Source organism: Protopterus annectens, chromosome 3.part0 (genome assembly GCF_019279795.1).
Source record: "Protopterus annectens isolate FY-2018-M chromosome 3.part0, PAN1.0, whole genome shotgun sequence".
Taxonomy (NCBI): Eukaryota; Metazoa; Chordata; order Ceratodontiformes; family Protopteridae; genus Protopterus; species Protopterus annectens.
This window is the reverse complement of record NC_056731.1, coordinates 872631331-872652141: the sequence shown is the minus strand read 5'-3', so window position 1 is coordinate 872652141 and position 20811 is coordinate 872631331.

Genomic DNA, 20811 nt, shown 5'->3' with positions numbered 1-20811 from the left:
AGAAGTAGGAGTTAGTTTGAGAGGGTAGGAGGTTTTGGATGGAGGAGATGAAGTGGGAATTAAGTAGGGTAGTTGTTTCCTCCGGAGTCGAGTTTGGGTAGGGGGAAGAGTTAGAAGGAGAGCCCGGGTAAAGGATGCTATCTAGTGTAGACCAGATTTTATGGGGGTTAGATCTAGGTTTATGCTGGCCTGAGCTATAAAATGATTTTTTGTCTTCAATTGTCTGTTTTTTGGCAAGATTACGTAGTTGTCTGTATTTGAGAAGATGAGGTGTTTGTTTAGTTTTGATCCAGGCTTTCCAGGCACTGTCTCTTTGTTTCATGATGGTTTTAGTTTCTTTTGAAAGCCATGAGGCATGATTAGATTTCACACTGATCATTCTAGAGGGAGCTAGGGAGTCCAGAGTATTTAGGAAAATACTATTAAAAGTGTCACTGGCATCATTCAGGGGAAGTTGTTTAAGGATGGCCAGTCAATGTTTTGGAGTAGTGAGTTAAACTATGAAGAGTTAAATGAGGATAGTTTCTGACAATCTCTAAAGAGGTGGTGTTTAGGAGTGTGAGGGTCATATCTTAGGACAGAGGTAGGGAGATGGTCACTAAGGGAGTCTGGTAGGGTTTTGGGCTGATGGTAATGTTTAGGGGAGTTAGTAAGAATCCAGTCTATAGTGGAGCTGGAGGTAGAGTTTTTGTGGAAATGAATGGGGGTAGAAACTAGTTGGTGGAAACCATGAAGGTAAATACTAAGTAAGGGAGAGTCAGTAGAAAGTTTAGACCAGTCTATATTGACATCCCCAAGGATGAGTGTTTCATAAGGTATATTGAGATAGAACCAGGTAGTATGTTTTCAAGAATGGGTATATTGTTGCCAGGAGGAATATAGATGGAAGCTATAGCAAGTTTTTGTGAGGATTTAGATGGAGGTTAAGAATGAGGAGTTCAGCAGGGTGGAAGCTAGGAATAGGTGTGGGGTAAGGTGAAAGGTTAAGGCTGTTAGAGTAGAGGATGGCTACACAAACTCCTTTCTTTGATGTTCTATCAGAGCGGTAGATGTTGTAACCAGGGGGGAGTATTTCACTGTTTGAGATATGAGGCTTGAGCCATGTTTCTGATAGGGATAGGATGTGACGGGTGTTGTAAGCTATCCAAGAGTGTAGATCAGTAATTTTGTTTGCTAGGCTTTGAATGTTTAATGAATAAAAGGTTAGGTGTTTGCGAGATTTTGGGTAGTGGGACTGAGGTTGTATATCTGGTTGGTTGTTGGAAGAGGGTTGAGAGCAGGAGGTAGTTAAAGTGGATAAAGGGGGGGGGAGGTGCAAGGTGAAGAGGGGCCAGGGTTGGGATGGATGTCTCCAGAGGAGAGTAAATGTTTATAGAGAAAAGCACCTGATGTAAAAAGTAGATAGTATTTGGGAGGTCTGTATTTAATCCTATTGGATGGTTTGAGAATTTGAAGTATGTGTCTTTTGTACAGAGTTATGGTAGTACAGTTAAATAGGTCTGGGGAGATGGAAAAAGAAAGTGAAGTTGGAAAGTTGTAGTGTGAGTGTGAGGTAGGGGAACAAATGAATGGATTTGAGAGGTAAGAGTGATAGGAGCTAGTAATAGAGAGCATAGTTAGTAATGTTGCAGATATAAGTAGATGCAGCATGATGAGTAGTTTGGTTAAGGAGGGAAGGGGGTAAGTATAAGAAATATAAAATAGGTGAATATGCTAAGTTTGATTGGGTGTTGGATTGTGGGAGTGGTAATACACAGGAAGTGGATTTGTAGTGGATGGCTGGGCAGGAAGGGAAGGGATAAATAGGTGAATATGTTAAGTGTGAATGGGTGTTAGATTGTGAGAGTGGTAATAGACAGGAAGTGGATTTAGAGTGGATGGCTGGGCAGGAAGGGGAGAGATGGTTAAGTATAAAGGAAATTGTATGGGGGTGGGTGGGAATGGGGGTAGGGTAAGGGAGCGAAGTGAGCCTGAGCGTAGCGAGGGTGAACGGAGTGAGGCTACACCCAAAAGGAAAGCTTGAAGAAAAAACAATCAGTGAAAAGAGAAAGAAAGTAAGAGGAAAGTGTGTAAGGTTCTAGCAAAAGCAGGATTTAGTGGACCTGAGATTAGGACAGCAGGAGGTAGGAAGCAAGGCACAAGTCTAGAGATGTAAGGAAGAGCAGGGTAGGACAAGAATATCTTACTGTGGTAGATAGGAGAACAAGCAGATTAAAGGAGGAGTGGGTAAGGAGAAAAGAGTAGTTCAGAAAGGAGGTATGATTAACAGTGGAGAGGAGCAGGCAGATAAGAAGAGAAATGGGTATGGAGAAATGATTAGTTCAGAAAGGAGAAAGTATTAACAGTGGAGAGGAGTAAGGCAGAGATGGGGTAGGAAGACTGAGGGATGTTCAGGTAAGAGTAGGAGGAAGAGGTAGATGAGAGGGGAGTGGTCAGTGGGTGTACTGCAGCCAACACAGGGGTAGGCCAGAGATTATAGGCAGCAAATATAATCTTCAGGTGAGCAGTACGTACTTAGGTAAAATTCCAATAAGGAAGGAACAAACAGCAGATGTTTGGCAGAAGGTGGTTTTCCAGTGAGTTTGGGCCTGACGTAGAGTCAGGGAAACACAGGTAGCAATTAGATAAACCTGAAAAACATAAAAATAAGACAAGTGAGTTGCAAGGGGCAATGGGAATAGGGACTAGAAGAGTGACTGAGTAGGGGGACAGTAGAAGTGAGTGTGAGGTAGGATAAGGTGAGTGTGGATATGAGTGGTGGTAGGGGGTAGAGGTGTGGAATTAGTGTGGAGGGGGCAGTGAGGACACAGAGGCAGTGAGACAATATATGCAGCTAACAGAATAGGTTAAAACATTGCAGGAAATGGTCCAAGTCACAAAGATTCAGTTATTCCTCACTTAAAACAACAGATGATTTGCCATGAGTAACAGTAATACATTTAGAGTAGCAGGTAGTCAAATCACAGACAGCAGATATTAAGTCAAGGTAATGCACCAGAGCATCAGGTATACTATCTCTAAAATAACCTTTATATTGAAGAACGTAAAAAAAGGAAGATGGTTTGTCAGTGTTATGCATAAGAATATACATACTGCTGTGGATGTTATTACATCTTGAGAAGTACTGCTGTAGCTTTAAAAACTCCATCCGCTTTAGTGCTATGCTGGTACATAATATGAAATGATGGTTCAATCTTGCAACTTTCAGTTTTGTTAGCCATCATTCTTGTCTCCGCGCGTTGATCTTGTCTTAATCTTTTCAGTGTCAGTCTTCAGGTAACTCGATCAACTGAAGTAGATCCATATGTATATATCTATATATATATATATATATATATATATATATATATATATATATATATATATATATATATATATATATATATATATATATATATATATATATATAAATCCTTGATTTCCCTTTGGAGAAAAGTGCTGACAAAACCCAAGCAAGTAATAATAACAAGGTGTGAAAGGTACACAAGTTCTCCTGAAAATCTTCTATGAGATTCTCGATTTTGACATCAGAAGATGTTACACCTGTGGTCCTTTTTTCTGCACTAGCTTCATTGAGGTAGCTGAAAAAAAAGGAGTTTGCTACTAATTTTCATATACAGATATATATATATATATATATATATATATATATATATATATATATATATATATATATATATATCTATATATATATCTATATATATATATATATATATATATATATATATATATATATATATATATAAATATATATATATATATATATATATATATATATATATATATAAAATCATTAGCGGACCAGAGTTCCGCTGTGGCGACCCCTAACTGGGAAAAGCCGAAAGACACAAACAAACAATATATATATATATATATATATATATATATATATATATATATATATATATGTATATCTATATATACAGTATATGTGTGTGTGTGTGGGTGTGTGTGTGTGTGTGTGTATTTATCAAGGCCTTATAATTGTTGCCTCACTAGCAACCTGCATTTTAAATCAGTGTATGCACATGGCAGGATGTCAGATAAAGATCTAAATGTTGTCACATATTCTTTTGGTTTTTATTTTAGAGAATTATGCCACAATGTGGTAAACAACAAAAAGGCAAGTTCTTCCAAGCAAAGAGTGACAGGTTGCTCTCGTCTAGGCTGTCTGTCTCCAAAGTCAGAAGAAAATTAGCTATAACAAATCCTGCCAGTCATTTTGTGACTGTGCCTGGAAGGATGTAACCAATGACAATAACACTGTCATTGGCCAGAACAGGACATGTTATCAAGTGAGACATGAGGCTGTCAGCATGATACGTGTTGCCCACTTGGCACAGTATCTGAAGGTAATGGGAGTGGACCCTCAACTGAACCACTGTTGACAGAGATGAATGAGATCCTAGCATCTCTGCATAGAGTTTCAGATATTTCTACAATCTAAGGTTGAATCTTTGATCTTGCTGCTGAGCACAGCCAACTACCAAGAATATATGTTGGTGATAGCAAGGTGGACTAGGTCTTAGCATGGACAAGTATATTCTGAAGCAGTCCAGTCTGTGGAGTAGTGCAACTTACAGCCATGGCAACTTTTTCTTGCAGGAGCCTCAGGACTCTAGGATCAAAGGCTACTATTGCAGAATATGTTAAGCATTTATACCTTATCACAATATTATTTAGTATTTTTCAGGTCTAAATTATAACAACGAAAGTTTAAAATTGCAAATGCTCTAAATATCGAAAATGCCATACCTTGAACTCACTATTGTGGGGGAGGTGCCCCCACACCCCCCGCTAAATATATATACCAACTCTGACATCACACTACAGTGAGGAAAGGGCAAATATTCTGATCTTCAATGTACTGTGATCTCACAAAAAGCACTTTGAGCTCCAGGATTTTCGATATTTGGAGCATTTTCAATTTTAAACTTTTGTTGTTATAATATACACCCATATTTTTCATCCACTGTGCTTTAGATATTGGGGGAGTCACTTCATAGGTTCATAGGTAGGTACTAGGCTATTGGCCTTAGGGCCTATATAAGTCTATCCAAATTCTACCCTGACTTTCGCCACCCAAGAAAATTATTTTCCTGTGCCCCTGTCGAGCAGAGCCACAGAAGTGATCCTCGGGGTGAATTTCCTATCTCCCACCAATCATCAAGATTTTTCTTGAAGAGTACTAATGAGGAGCTTTGTTTGATATAGATAGGTAGTTTGTCTCAGAGTATGGGAAGTCTCTGGGATAGGAATCTATCCCTCCAGCATGTTCTGTTTGTTGTGGTGACAAGGTTTAGGTTCCTACAGTGTGTAGCTCAGAGGGATTGGGATTTCTTTAAGTGAAGCATGTCCAACAGCTCTGGGTTTGACATAGCTTTGTATGTTAGGCAGAGATCGTCTCTGAGTAGGCGATATGCAACAGAGTAAAGCTGAAGTTTTTTGAGACAACTTGCGTAGGACATCTGTTTGAGGCCGGTAATCCTCTTTGTGAGGTATTTCTGCGGCCTTTCCAGTTGTTGTAGATGTCTTGTGAGATACATACCAAAAGGGGCATTGTACTCTATAATGGGTCTAATGAGTGATGAGTAGAGGGGAACAATGACCTCTTTTTTTCCTGGATGAGAAACCATTTGTGATGAGGTGTGCCATGTAGAAGGATTTCCTGACTTACTGTGGTGATGTGATTATCAAAGGAGAGACTACTGTCCACCTGTGTCCCAAGGTCTCTTATCACACTTTTGGTGGTAAGTAGACTACCGCTTATGTGGTAGTTCATGGGTACAGAGTTCTTACCAAAAGGGATGACAATGCACTTTTTGGCATTGAGCTTGAGGCCATGGCTTTGACACCAGGCATCTGTCTCAGTGAGACCCTTTTGTAGGATGTCCACATCATTATGAGTATAGATTGTGGCTCCTATTTTGCAGTCATCTGTGAACTTCATTAGCCAAAGACCTTCTCTGTTAGCCTGTACTTTAGAGAAGTAGATACCAAACAGGAGAGGACCCAGGACTGAACCCTGTGGTACTCAACTTGTCACAGGTCTGAAGTTGGATTTGGAGTCTGCTACTTTAACAGTGCGGATTCTGTCAGTGAGCCAGCTGGCAACCCATCTTGTGACAAAGGGATTTATACCTAGTTTAGTGAGTTTATCTATAATTCCAGAGTGGGGGATGGTGTCGAAAGCCTTGGCGAGATCTAGATAGTCTGTGTGAACCACCTTATCCTCATCTACGGCTTTGGTGACCGCTTCAAAGAAGTCTATCTGGTTTAGGAGACATGATCTGCCTTTTACAAACCTGAACTGGGTAGGGTCCAGAGTTTGGAGATTACCAATGTCATTGTTTATAAGTTCCGTGATGATACATTCCATAGCCTTGCAGACCAGGCTCGTCAGGCTAATGGGGCAGTAGTTCCCAGGGTCCATGGTGGCTCCCCCTTTGTGGAGTGGGATAACCGTTGCTGTGCACCATTCAGTGGGCACAAAGCCTGAAGTGAGGCTATGACTGAACATGGTACTTAAGTGGGGTGCCAGTTCATTCTGTAGTTCATGTAGAACACAGCCTGGGATGTTGTCAGGTCCCATGGATGCTGTGTTCTTGGCTTTGGAGAGTGTGTTTTTTACCTGTACAACTGTGATTACAGGAACTTTGCATTCTTCCGGTATAAAGATGTACCCTTTAGGGAATGAGAGGGGGGTAAAGTTAGCACTGAACCTATCTGCCAGGATGTTGGCAATATCAGTTGGTTCTGTATATTTAATGTCATTGTGCTGTAACTCAGAGCAGATCTGAGCTTTACCATTGAGATTCTTGACATAGCTATAGAATGCTTTGTGGTTGTCTTTAGAATCAGTGGCAATTTTGTTTTCGTAACTAGCTTTGGAGGATTTTATGAGGGATCTCAACTTCTTACTTAGGCTGACCAGGGAGTTCCTCCAATCATGGGATTTTACTCTTTTTTGCAACAGTTTCTTTCTTCTGTTGTAGAGTTTGTTTATGACAGGGGACCACCAGATTGGCTTCATCTTTTTGGGGGATAGCATCTTGGTTCTGTTAGGGATTGCATGATCCATGCACTAGTGTAAATGCTTATAAAGTGCATTTGTGTAGGATTCAGCAGTCATACCTCTATTGTCCGGCAGCATGGGTGCCGTGAAGTTTGCCACTTCTGTCTTAAGAAGCGTGAAGTTGGCTTTGGATAATTGTTTTATGGTAGTTTCCCTAATAGGGGTTGAGGGTGGGATGTGGATGTCTAGGGTGATTAGCTTGTGGTCGGATCTGACCAAGGAGGAATTGATCTCTGGTGTGGAACACCAGTTGCCCATGTTGGTAATGACCAGGTCTAGGATATTGCTGCCCCTGGTGGGGGTGTGGATAAGTTGATCCAAGGCATTGGAATTTATGAATTCCAGAAAACGTTGAGCACAAGAGTTGGTACATGAGTATTTTCCTTGTTAATGGTGGGGTAGTTGAAATCGCCCATTATTAGGGTTCTAGGCTGTACGCTAATATTTTCCAGTGTATCAAGAAATGAGCAGTGGGAATCCTGGGGCATGGTGTGGGATCTGTAGGAAGCTACAATTTGGATTGTGGTCTTGCCCAGAGTTAGTTGCACTTGGATAATCTTGGATGCATTATGCTGAGCAACTAGCCTGGAGGTGTGGATATCCTTAATGAATATGGACACACCTCTGCCTTTAGTGTTTCGGTCCAGGTTAGGTGGCCAAAAGGTGTGGTATGAATTATAGCCTGGTAATGCAGGGGTGCTCTCTGGAGCCTTGAACCAGGTCTCCGTCACTGCACAGATGTCGATGTTCTCCATTTTAAGGAGTGCCTCCAGTGAGTGCATTTTGAGGTTTAGACTTCTGGCATTGAGTAGCATTACCCTCAGATTTTGCTTGCTTGTACCTGTTACGGTGGTGAATTTGTCATTTGAACCTTGCCTAAAAAAGGCACTTTAGGGGTGACAAGAGCCTTAGCCAGTATCCGGAATCCCAAGGGTGAAAGGTGCAGGCCATCTCTGGTAAAGCATAATGGTTTGTCGATCATGTCATTCCAGGCAGACAGATACTGGATCCCCTTAGAATGACACTAGAAGCTTAGCCAATTGTTGAAGTCAATCATTTTGTCCTTGTACTGTGGTATTATTCTGGGTGATGACAGGATGCTACTCAGGGCTAGGGTCATACCTGCCTGAGCTACAGGATTGGACAGCTCCTCCATGTCTCTTTTCATGTAGTCCAGGGAGGTACGTCATTCACACCAACATGGACAATGACAGAGTCATATTTGCACTTGTTGTGGAGTGACCTGAGTGAGTGTGTTATGTTGTGGATCCTGGTACCAACAGGCAGCTGACAGTAACTTTCTCCTTGTTTAGCCTGGTGAGTGGAACATCAGTGTGCCTGACTAGAGAGTCACCTATGACTAGAGTGTTGGGTATGTTGTTATGCCTTATGAGTTTGTGGGCTATGTGTCATTTGGGTTGTGTTGGGGGGTGGAGGTTGCTTGCATTTCTGCTTTGAAGGTCCCTGTTACGTGGGTAGGTTTTTATTGAGAGCCTCCATGAATGTAGGTGTGTGTTTTGTGTTTCTATGTGTGTGTTTTGGTGCTGTAGGTTTTGAGGGACTATGTGATGAGTGTGGCGTGGTGCAAGTGTTTACCTTCTCCTCTTGACTGTCTAGTCCAGTCTTGGGTGAAGAGAGCTTTGCTTCCAATTTGGCTATATAAGTGCATCTCTCACAAACTGTAGTGCTAGGTGGTAGGAGGAGAGGGTTGTCTGTGTACAGGAGGCAATTGCTGCATTGCCCCAAGATGCCCAGATTCATCAGGTAGACAGGAGAAAACACCGGGAGCTGACCCTTAGACATGCCTGGATAGGTGCTTATTTATTAAGTACTAAAAACTGTTTTCCACTAGATAAGTGAGGAAAGTTGAGTGTTGTAGTAATTTGTAGCTTATTTAGTGCTTACAATGAGTTCTGAACAAGTGCAGAGCTCAAAGAACAGGTTTGAGTGTTGAAACTAAAGAAATGGCTAGTTCTAAGAAACAAAATTAAGCTATAAGGCTTCCCTCCAACACAGAAAGGCTTGGGGGCTCAGAAGCTTACAAACAGTCCTGGATACAGCAAATCTGTATCTGGACTAGACAACTTACAGGAAAGGCAGGAAACAAGCTTAAAAATGTATTTATTTATTTTTTTTTGTAAAGGGGAGAGGAGGAGCAGAAACTAAGTGGGTTGGCCTTCTCAAATGTTTTCCCTGGATTAGGTAGAATGAGGTAATGACACTAGACTGGGAGAAGTGTCCCAGATCAAATTTACAGGAGGGGCGGGCAACTGCAAAACCACCAAGTATATGAACACAATACCAATAGGGAAAGAGGGTGGGAAATAATATGATACACTCCTTGGCAGGAAATCAGAACAAAAAACTCAAACAGATGCTTAATAAATGTAGACAATATCCAGTTAATACCTCACACACAGTGAAACTAGCTAGAAAAGTATGCAGCAGACAATAAAAGTGCTATAAATAACTCATAAAAATAAGCAAAAAACAGGATACTTAATGTTATATGTTACAGATCCGAGTTTGCTCAGTGCCCTTCCTCATATTAGCTCAGTGTGAAATGGCAGAAACACTCACAAGTTAACTTCTTAAGTAACAGAAAGTTGAAACCTGAAACGACTTTAAAAAAAAAGCTTGAAAGAGCCAATGAGGTGCTTACTCCAAGCCATAGTCCAGGTAACAGCAATCAGCCAATGACCATAAACAATCCCCTCTCACTGAAATGCAGTATGGCTTTGGCTAAACTAAGATGGCCTTGAACATGTGCTCAGACACACAGCCTCCACAACAACTAGGCCCAAAACACAAGCCTGAATATGGACAATGCTACAAATACCCATACTACTTAGGTAGAAAAAAACTGCAGAAATGTCTATCACAGCAGAAAAGCAGCAGTGAGCCTTTAAATGAAAATTTTAAACAAATAAAGGAGATAGGAGACTCTAGAGAAAGCTTTTAACTGCAAACAAGTGATATGATACACTCCTTGGCAGGAAATCAGAACAAAAATCCCAAACAAATGCTTAATAAATGTAGACAATATCCAGTTAATACCTCACACACAGTGAAACTAGCTAGAAAATTATGCAGCAGACAATAAAAGTGCTATAAATAACTCGTAAAAATAAGCAAAAAACAGGATACTTAATGTTATATATTACAGATCCGAGTTTGCTCAGTGCCCTTCCTCCAATTAGCTCAGTGTGAAATTTCACTTAGGTGATTTGTTTTGTTGCTTTCACAGATAGTGGAAGAATTATTAGTGTCCTCTACCATGGATATATAGCTGCTTGATGTCACAGAATCATCTGGCTCTAATGATGATAGCAACCATATTCCAGCATGGTTAGGGGTGACACTGTTAATGTTGGACATGGACAATGTGAGGTCAACATCCCTATTTTGTTCTGTGGCGATAGCCTCCGAGTCTGCGGAAGCCACCTCACAATCTCTGAATGACACTCGAAGGCAGTAAAACACAGATAGATCTACCAGGGAGGGATGTCTTCACCTTCAGTACACTCCCTATTGTCTACTACATGCTCCACTGAAGATGAGGAAGACATGGAGGGACAAAGTGCAGGTGACCAAGCACACCACAAGTATCATCCACAACCTGAGCTAAGAATGTCATTGGCTGCATCCCAGACATTTACAAGGTCATATTAGAGGGTCAGTTTGACACCAGTACAGTTCTTGCTGAGATGGTACAATAGCATGTAGTCTGTATGAATACCTCTGGGAGTATATGGACCACATGTGCAACATCATGGACATATGGTACAGGGAGTCTGCATGCCGTCAGTGTACCTGTGCAGCCATACATCATGGCTACCACACTTTCCATGCCCAGTCTAAGTCAATCTCCAGTTGGAAGGTCACTGTCACACACATATAGTGCTACCATCTCCACTCCACCATTCAGTGTTGAGGGAAGTAGATTTTGATATTAACATCCATGCAGGAGAGGTGTTCATTCCAATTCAACACATGGCATGGGTTACTGCTTGCTGTCACTGAGCACTCCATCATCTAAGTGTGGTGTAGATTGTGCCTGCAACCATCTCAGTTAAGGGCACTCCCATGGATGGGGACAAGCATGGTCTGCACAAATATCTCCTGTAGGTGCCCATCTCAGGGTTTGCCCCAAGAAACACTCAAACTTCTACACTGCCCACCTCTACAAGCACACACACACACACACACACACATACACACACACACACACACACACACACGCACACACACACACACACACGCACACGCACACGCACACACGCACACACGCACACACTCACACACACACACACACACACACACCAATGGAGATAGCAACCCCCTGGCTAGTCTACCTCAGTCTTCAACCCATTAACACATGTCTGGGACACACACATCATAAAATATTGTTCAAACATACCACAACACACGAAGATGACCATTTATAAGACTGCTCATTGTAGTCCTCCCTACCTGTGTCTATGATGGTAGCCGTGCCCTATCTTCAGTACATTGTTACTTGGATAGCCTTTGTCTGATGTATAGTGTGGTCAGTCTATGACTGGTATAGCGTAGCCTGGGTGAAGGTTTGCATGCATCATTTTTGCTGTCCTGCATAATACTTATTTCAAGCCCATAAATTTGAGTGAGATGATGCCTCTTAGCAAGCATATCAGCATACAACACCTGCCACCATTTAGCATATTCCTCTCCTGTAGCCAACTCCTTCACAGGCTCCTAATCAGGGACCTCCTTCACTACTGCATCTGGCAATTTCTCCTCATGACTGTGTCTGTCCTTCTATGAATTCTTCTATACAATGATGTTGGGTAACATGGCACAAACTGAAAATATCTTACTGCATGTCCTAGGCTCATACTGCAGAGCACTCCCAGATACATCCAGACAGCAGCAGTGAGCCATCAGCAAGCTAGACATACATTCAAAAATTACCTAAGTCTGTGACAGAGCAGAGGTGGAGTCATTCTCTGCAATGGTATAGAGACTTCTGGTAGGTGTCATTCACCGTGGTTCCAGGACATATCTGGCTCCATCAGTAAGATAACCCTAGGTAGAAGTCAAATTACCCAGTAGAAACTGATGCTATAGATCACACATGTGCCATATGTGTGAGTCACAGGAACTGACTGAGTGGCCTGTAGATAAATCGTATATTATAGCTGGTGTATTACAGACCACCAGGAAGATGATTGATTGGAACTCTTTCCTGTTGATGTACCCTCTTACTTGCTCTTTGGGGGAGGGTATTATTGCATATGAGTGAACTCTGTAGCCCCCAGTACCTTAAAGAAATGGGGTGTGTCATAAAACACCCATATGGTGCTGACTTTCTCCTCTGTGCTACATGGAAACTAAATATGCTCCACCACATGCTATAGCATGGCATCTAAGAATTGGTGGAATATCCTTGAAGCAGATGCCTGTGATACACCCACCATGTCCCCCATTTTTGCTGGCAAAGTCCCTATAGCTAGTATTCTCAAAGTCAGATGTATCTTGGTATCTATGGGGATAGACACTCCCATGAGTCTGCATATGAGGGTGACACATTTCCAGTCTGCTGCATGGAGCATCTGTCCACAGTTTCAGTGTCATGGACAGCATGATATATTTTGGGTGCATGGCTGATTCTGCAGCACTGTGGGTGATGATGACATTGTCCTCCATAATTCCTAGCAGGAAGTACATCCTGATGCGTATACAGATTCACTACTGCAGTGACTGCCTCATACATGTTTTGATGGTGTGTCTCCCCTAACAACATTTTAGCTGCAGTCAATAATGTGTGTTTCTAAATCACTCTGCCATGTTCTTTGTTCTTTACCTTCATTTCCAATGGAGAGTGCCGTCATTTTAATAATGTCTAATAGTGTTGCTCATTATCATTTAATTTTATGGTGATTTGCATATTATGTAGGCTGTGGAATATTTGGGGTAAGCACAATCACAGCCAGTGTGTCACTGATTTTCCCGTATCCTATGCATGGCCACTCAACACAATAAATCAACTAACAGGAGAAAATATTTTTGAATCCCAAAGTATAAATGTTACAAAAAAATGTAACTAAACTCAGACTATGTAAAGTGTAGAAATGGGGCTCTCAGTTGTAGAAAGAAGGTTTCTACCACCACAAGAATATCTGTTCAAATCATAGCTCTCAGCTGTTGAGATTTTTGCAGAATGTCCATATTTTTGCCTCATATTTTCAGTCAGTTTCTCATAAAAATTTGTTTTTCTGGCCAATCAAATTGATGAGGATTAAAGTCAGAAAATATTGACAGGCATTTGAATTTCAGACCCTTCAGAAACTCTTCAGAAAATTCATGATAATGCAAAACCTTTTATTCTATCAACTTTCTACAATTGTAAGAGCAATATTTAAAAATTGTCCCTATTTTTGGGCCTTTCTCCTCCCATTATTATGACTTTTTCCAGATTTCTTGCGCTAAGAGTTTGAGAGCTATGGTTCAGATACTTGCTAACTACTTTCTTGTAACTTAAAACTACACAATGACTAATAAAATTAAGTTGCCACTCCTACTATGAGTGAACAATGTCAAGATTTCCCTTACTCTGGCATTCATGACCCTCTTGTCAGTCTGAGCATTGAAGATATTTTTTCTTTACTTTATTTTGTATGAAAATAGGATAAGAAGTCAGAGTTTGCTTAAGAAAACATTTTGTCTCTTATCTTTCAACCAACAATTAAGCCTTTGCTCGAGCAGCCCTACTTGGAAATTGCAATACAAATACTGCTGTCAGGTAGCAAGGTTCAACACTTGCTGGGGATGGGAGAAAAGTACTAAGCAGTCCAAAGAAAATGGCTGCTTAACTTACATAAGCACAGAGTCTTATGGCAAAGTGAAATGTCAAACTGATTATTTATTCCTCAAAATAATGGAGTAAGATGGCAAAAAGATCAAGAAATTTGTTTGTGAGTCTTACTGGAATTATTTCACATGTTCCTAAATCAAAATCAAATTGTCTAAACTCTAGCAAATATTCCTGGAGGGTGCCAATTGAAAAAATGCACATGTACTTTAAAAAGACTTTCGGCTTTTCCCGGTTTGGGGTCGCCACAGCAGAACTCCAGTCCTCTTATGATTGGCAGTGGATTTTTACGGTGCCAAGTTGCCAGCCTGAAGCCCAACCTTCAATGAAGGCATGCCCATTCATGCTCGCACCTACCTGCATATCTTTAACGTCACTCGACCATGGAGAGGACATGCAGACTCCACACAGAAGGCGCTCCTGCCAAGAATAGAATGGGAGAACCTCTTGCTGTGAGGCAACAACACTAACTGCTGTACTTTAAAGTGGTTGTCTATTGTCTATTTTCTTAAAATTGTGGACTACTATGACAAAAATAACAGCAATCTTGGCTTTTGGGGTTGCTTGGATTATTTTTTCAGTGTTCCTGTATAAAATGGGATTGGTTAGACCGTAGCATTTTGTCATGGAGGATGACATTCAAAAGAATGTATCAAACAGTGTTTTCTTCTTTTGGATAAATTCTACTGCTTCTTGTAGGGCATCAAAGATCTTCACTCCTTCTGGCAAGGTGATTTTTATTCCTGCAGGAAAAAGAATTCAAGCTTTAATATTGGCTTTTTTCAAGGACTTTAGAGGAACATACTCCTTTCTTCTGGATATGACTGTAGAGTTGTAGTCATTGTCAAAACGAGTAACTTTTTCACCCATCTTGATAGGGGAATTACTCCAAGCTGATTTCAGTACTAAGTCCTTGTCTTGCAAGTAAAGAAATCTAACTATTATGGACCTGGGGGTAAAGGAACTCAGAGATGAAGTTGGATTTGACAGGGACCGATGAGTCCTCTCAATTCCAAAAGAGAAGGATTCAGGCATGCTTACTGCTGATGAAAACCACTTATTGAGGAACTGAATCATGTTAGCACCCTCTTCTTTCTCAGGAACTCCATATATTCTTATGTTATTCCTCCTTGTTCTACTTTCAAGGTCTTCCAGTTGCTCAATCAACCTGGTGTTTTGTTTTAGAAAAAATTCATTATGATGTTAATTTTCTGTCACTCTAGTATCCAGGTCAGTTACTGTTTCCTCTAATGCAAGAATCTGTTCAGATTGTTTTTTTTTACTATTCCATTGAACAATTCCTATTTCTTATATTCCCTATAGCATACTACCCTAATTGCCTAGATTCTTTCAACATCAATCAAAGGAAAATAACTTGATATTCTGACATCAGTTTATTGAAAATAAGAGTATTGAACCATTAAACTCTCTTCTATGTAGTTTTGATAATAGTCAAGACAGTTGTTTATACGCTCATTATGGCAGTTTATAGAAAACAAAATGAGAGTATCAATCAACCTAGAGACTGAATATATACCTAGTTTGATCCAGCATTTTATTAGGTGTCTTGAAAAGACAGATGATCAAAAATTAAATATCTCACCTATTTATAAGATACTAAGAAAAGACACTCTAAAATTTGACTCAGATATTTGGAATTACTATTAAAGACTAATGGAGAACAAATATCTGATGAAACCTGAAAAAATTACATGGAGCTGCTTACTGCTTGGCTTGCTGTGAGATTTTTTAGTGTGTTAAGACACTCAGTCTTGAGTCTATACAGTCTCTGCTAAAATGGATCTTGCATTCACATTCTCATGCAGGTTATGGTTGCATTCAGAACTACATACTTAAGAGACTTTACAGAATATACTCTTTCTGACTTAATTCAAGATAAATAAATCATAACTTTTATAATAAATCAAACGGAACCAAAATGCAGCTTAAAAGTACTGTTACAACATATAGTACAGGTATAATTCACAGGTGAACATATAGTACAGGTGATGTGAGAGATATAATATTTACCTTAGGACTTGTGTCATAACTATTACCTTTTATATCTTTTCCTTTTTAGAAACTTAAATAATACCTAACTTAATTATGTTTAGCTTGCAGCACAGCTGTTGCAGCTTTTCTTTTCAATAACCAATGTCTGTGTACAGTGTGATGATCATGTAGTGTCTGTGATTTTTTGATGTAACAATTTATTTGTATTGTATGTTCTGTTCTGTATATGAAATATGTCTATGTATATGAACATATAATCTGTTTATGCCTATTTTCATAGAAAATTTTTATAAAGAAAACATATTTGTCAGAGATCAGCTTTTCTGACAGTGTGAACATCCTGTATTTTATTTTTTGTATTTTATAAAAAACATCTGTTTGTGTCCATCTTCCAAAACATATTTTGAGAAAACACATTTAGAAAAGTGTCATAAAAATATCATGCTGTTTTAGTCATAAACATTTGTGTCTGTTATGTTATTTATTGTGTCCATTTTGTTATTTTTGTTATATCAATTGTTATTTATTTGCAGAATCTTCTGTCAGTGTTCTTAAAAGCAGATTTTTTTTTTTTGTTCTGTTTTACATCTGTGTTGAGTCTGTGTAAAAAAATTAAAATTCTTTTAAAGATTTTTTTTTTTTTTTTCTTGCATACATCCTGTTTTGGTCTGTAAGGAAAAAATGTCCATTCAGCAGATTCCTTTCCCCAGCCATGTAAAGTATGTATGGATGCTGATTACATATTACTCTATTTCTACATTTAAGCAAGCTTTATCTTATACATTATTTATGTTGCATAATTAATGCAAAAAAATTTCAAACCAACCTTAGTATATTGTTGAGCACACTCTAACAAAACCAAAAAAAAATGTTATTGAAATCTACGTATGGTACCTGTTCTTCATTGTATTGGATATTGTTTGCATGGAAATTTATGAATAGGAGTTTTTATACTCCACATAAAATAAATCTTAAACTCAAAAACAGTGAAAGTAAATGTTGGAAATGTGATGAATTACTAGAGGCCATCTGGGTTCACATGTTCATTGAATGTAGAAATGTTGTTCAATACTGGAAAGACTTCAGATATTTTGTAAAGGCTTTATGGTCTGATAACTGCCATATTTCTAACTCACTAATCCTGTTCAATGTTCCTATAACTAGTGTAATACCTAAATCTCAGATTCGGTTACTCTGGCCAATTCTTGCAATTGCCAGAAAAGTTATTACTTTGAACTGGAAAAGTAAACAAGATTTGATGTTTAAAGATTTTATTAATTTACCAATAGTTGTTTGTAAAAAAAGAACTGCAAACCATTTGTTATAGAACTCATAAATAAATAAAAATGGCAAAACTTTGAACAAATACTGATAACTTCTCATGGATAAAATGATTGTTTATCATGGATGAATGCAAGTATTGTAAATAGGTTTGTTATTGTTTGATTGTATTTGTTATATGTACATTTGAGTATGTTTATAATGAAAACAAAATAAAAATGTTTTGGAAAAAAAAGAATGTATCAAAGAATGTTGAGACTAAAATAGCCCATGTGCAAGGTATTGTTATAGATGAACTAGATAAGTACAACTAACACGTTTTCAAAGATTGGCCCAGATATTTAAAAGAAGAAAGGACTTGGGTCAAAGCACCTATCTCAGAGCATGTGACAGCCACTGCAGCACATTGTGAATTTATGCATGATTTACTGAGTGGAATGGGATACATAGAAAGGTGCTCAGATTAACTGGAAAACATATTCTGCTGTCAAACCATTCATTTTGATGAGGTTTATAGATAGGCACAGAGGAGAATATGTCATTGCTTTCATTAAAAGATTGCTAAGCAAAGCTATCGGGAAAACCAGAGAACTCACAGAAACAGGGAAATTAAATAGCCTGGTTAGAAAATTTCAGCATTTAGTTATTAAATCTCAACAAATGCAACAAATAAAATCGCAATTGACTGAGCACAACTTGTCAATCAGCAGCTGACTGAAAAAAGAAACAAAGGAGAAGAATAAGTCTCATTTTCGAAGGCAGCAAGCTCCCTTGCACCCCCTGTTTAGGGAGTTGCATCCCCAATGCACCCTGCTTTTTTTCTTTTTTTGGGATATTAAAATCATTTTTATCTATTGTAATTATAGAAGAGGCACTTCAATTTGAGAGCATAGTTATCTTAGAACTGAAATTTATAGTACTTAATTATTTTGCATATTTTTAATAAGCATGATTTTCTCTATCTCACATTTGTTTCAAGATTGTTAAGAATCCACGTTAGTAATAGGTGCTAACCCTAACCCTAATGCTGCCCCTTCCTTCTACCCTAACCCTACTCCTTACCTTCATAAAAACCTTCCCGTAACACTGTTACTATTCAGATGAATTTGAGGTTACTATTATGTGTTTTGTTTAGTGCTAATATTGGGAGAGGAAATAGTTTTTCTTTCTCAATATTATTTCACTTGATATTTTTCATTTTCAATATTGTACATTTGAACTTTTTTGTCAGTGTTTTCAACTCAACATTAAATTATTTCAGTCATACACAAAAGAACCATATGTGTATGTATGTGTGTATGTGTGTGTGTGTGTGTGTGTGTGTGTGTGTGTGTGTGTGTGTGTGTGTGTGTGTGTGTGTGTGTGTGTGTATATATATATATATATATATATATATATATATATATATATATATATATATATATAAACACACACACACACACACACACACACACACACACCTTATTGATTTTTGACTGCATATAAAATCTATAAGACTAATGGTTATAAACAGAAGAATTTGATTCAGAAACAGTTTACTAACCTCTGTAAGAGTTTGATAATTATACTAGTATCATTTTCTTTAAGTATACATTTAAAGTCTCCTGCCATTATTATATTTCCCTTCATATTCAAAGTTAAAATTTCCAGATACTTCTTAGAATACTTATCTCCATTTCTCAGAATCCAGTACATGTTTACTAAGGTTAACATTCTTTTTTGACATTCAGTTTTGACCATACACATCATGCCTTTATCATCATTATACAAGTCAATAACCCTTTGCATTATAAAATTATATAATTTCTCCATAAGATTGCAATATATCTTCTCTTTTCATTAAAGATAGATATTGATAGCACTATATATTCATTTTAATATTTAATCTATTAATGTCATATTACAAAAAAAAGTCACCATCCATGTTTTATGCATTTTTAAATATTTAAAGAAATTACCTCTCTTATTTCCACTGGTTGGGCCAGTTGCATTAAAAAAAAAAACATTTTAAAGATGGCATCATATATCAGTCACATACATACTGCTATTACTAATTACTATTCTGTGGCTGTATGAAAACAAAAGGAAAACTATTTCCTGTAAGCTTTTTTTGTTTGTTTGTTTTTTCATAGACATAAAAGCAAAGAGTTAACAATACTAAAGATAATTAAACTCCAAGTAAACTAAATCCCTTCGTTGGAACCTAAGAGTCCTAGTTTGAATAGAAACTCCATTCATGCTACCTTTGTAATTCCTTTTACTCTCTCATAACCACCTGTTCTAATTGCACTTACTTTAATTATGTAGACTACTGTATGTGCATCAAATAAATGGTATATATAGTGTATTTATAAGTATGTTGTGAAAATAGCTAAATTACAATAATTAAAAGAAGAAAAAAATATATTTTGATTTTTATTGTCATGTACTAGTTTGTACCCATTTGAACATGTTTATTTTTTAGTTTCATAGGTACTTGCCAGGTATGCAGTCAAAGACACCATAGAGGAGACTAGCCATCAACCCATCCAGACTCACATGGTAGGTATGCAACTGCCATGGGAATCAAACTCTGACCACAAGAAAAAGCCTGGCAACAGCTCACAGTTTCAGTCCATCTCACCAATCAGCAGGCCTCAGACTCTGACCAATACTCACATCATTCAAATTTTCAAGACTTCTCAAGTTTCACATGTAAAGTTATGTGCCACCTTAGGTTCATAGGTAAGTAGTAGGCTATCTGCCAGAGGGCATCTATAAGCCTAGCCAGAATGTGTTGGCTATCGCCACCCCCTTAGATTAGTTCTCTGAGCCTCGGTCCAGCAGAGCCATTAGTTCCCTGTGCCTCTGTCCAGCACAGCCACTGCAGTGATCCCCAGGGTAACTTTACTGTTTCCCATCCACTCGTCAAGGTTTCTCTTGAAGAGTGTTAGTGAGGGGCTCTGCCTAATGTAGATTGGAATCCTGTTCCAAAGCATGGGGAGTCTCTGGGATGGGAATCTATCCCTCCAGCATGTCCTATTTATCATTGTGGTGAGGTTTAGATCCCCAAAGCATGTGGCTCTTGAGAATTTGTTTTTTTTTTTCAGGTGGAGCATGTCCATCAATTCTGGGTTGGACATGGGTGGCCTTGCATGTCAGGCAGAGATCACCTCTGAGTAAGCAGTATGCAACCGAGTACAGCTGGAGTTTTATGTTTGAGGCCAGTAATCCTCTTGGAGACATCCATTCCAAAGTCACCACCAACTACTATTTATGTGAATTTACAGGTACTTAATATAATGAATTTGACAATCCATTCTGAGTGCACATATATTCCTGTTTCAACTAGTATGTATCAGTTTCATTTCCCCACCATCATTTAACAGTTTGCATCCATTTAAACATGTGCTTAATCTGTAGACTTATGGGTAGTCACCAGGCATACACCCAAGGAGATATCCCATTGTCTACAAAAACACAGAGCATTGTCTGGTCAAGTAACCCACTAAGAGTCCTGTAACAGGTAGGTGAAGCTGTGGACGTCAAACCCTGGACTACAAGAAACAACTTGCCGACAGTTTATGATTTCAATCCACTGCATTAGCTA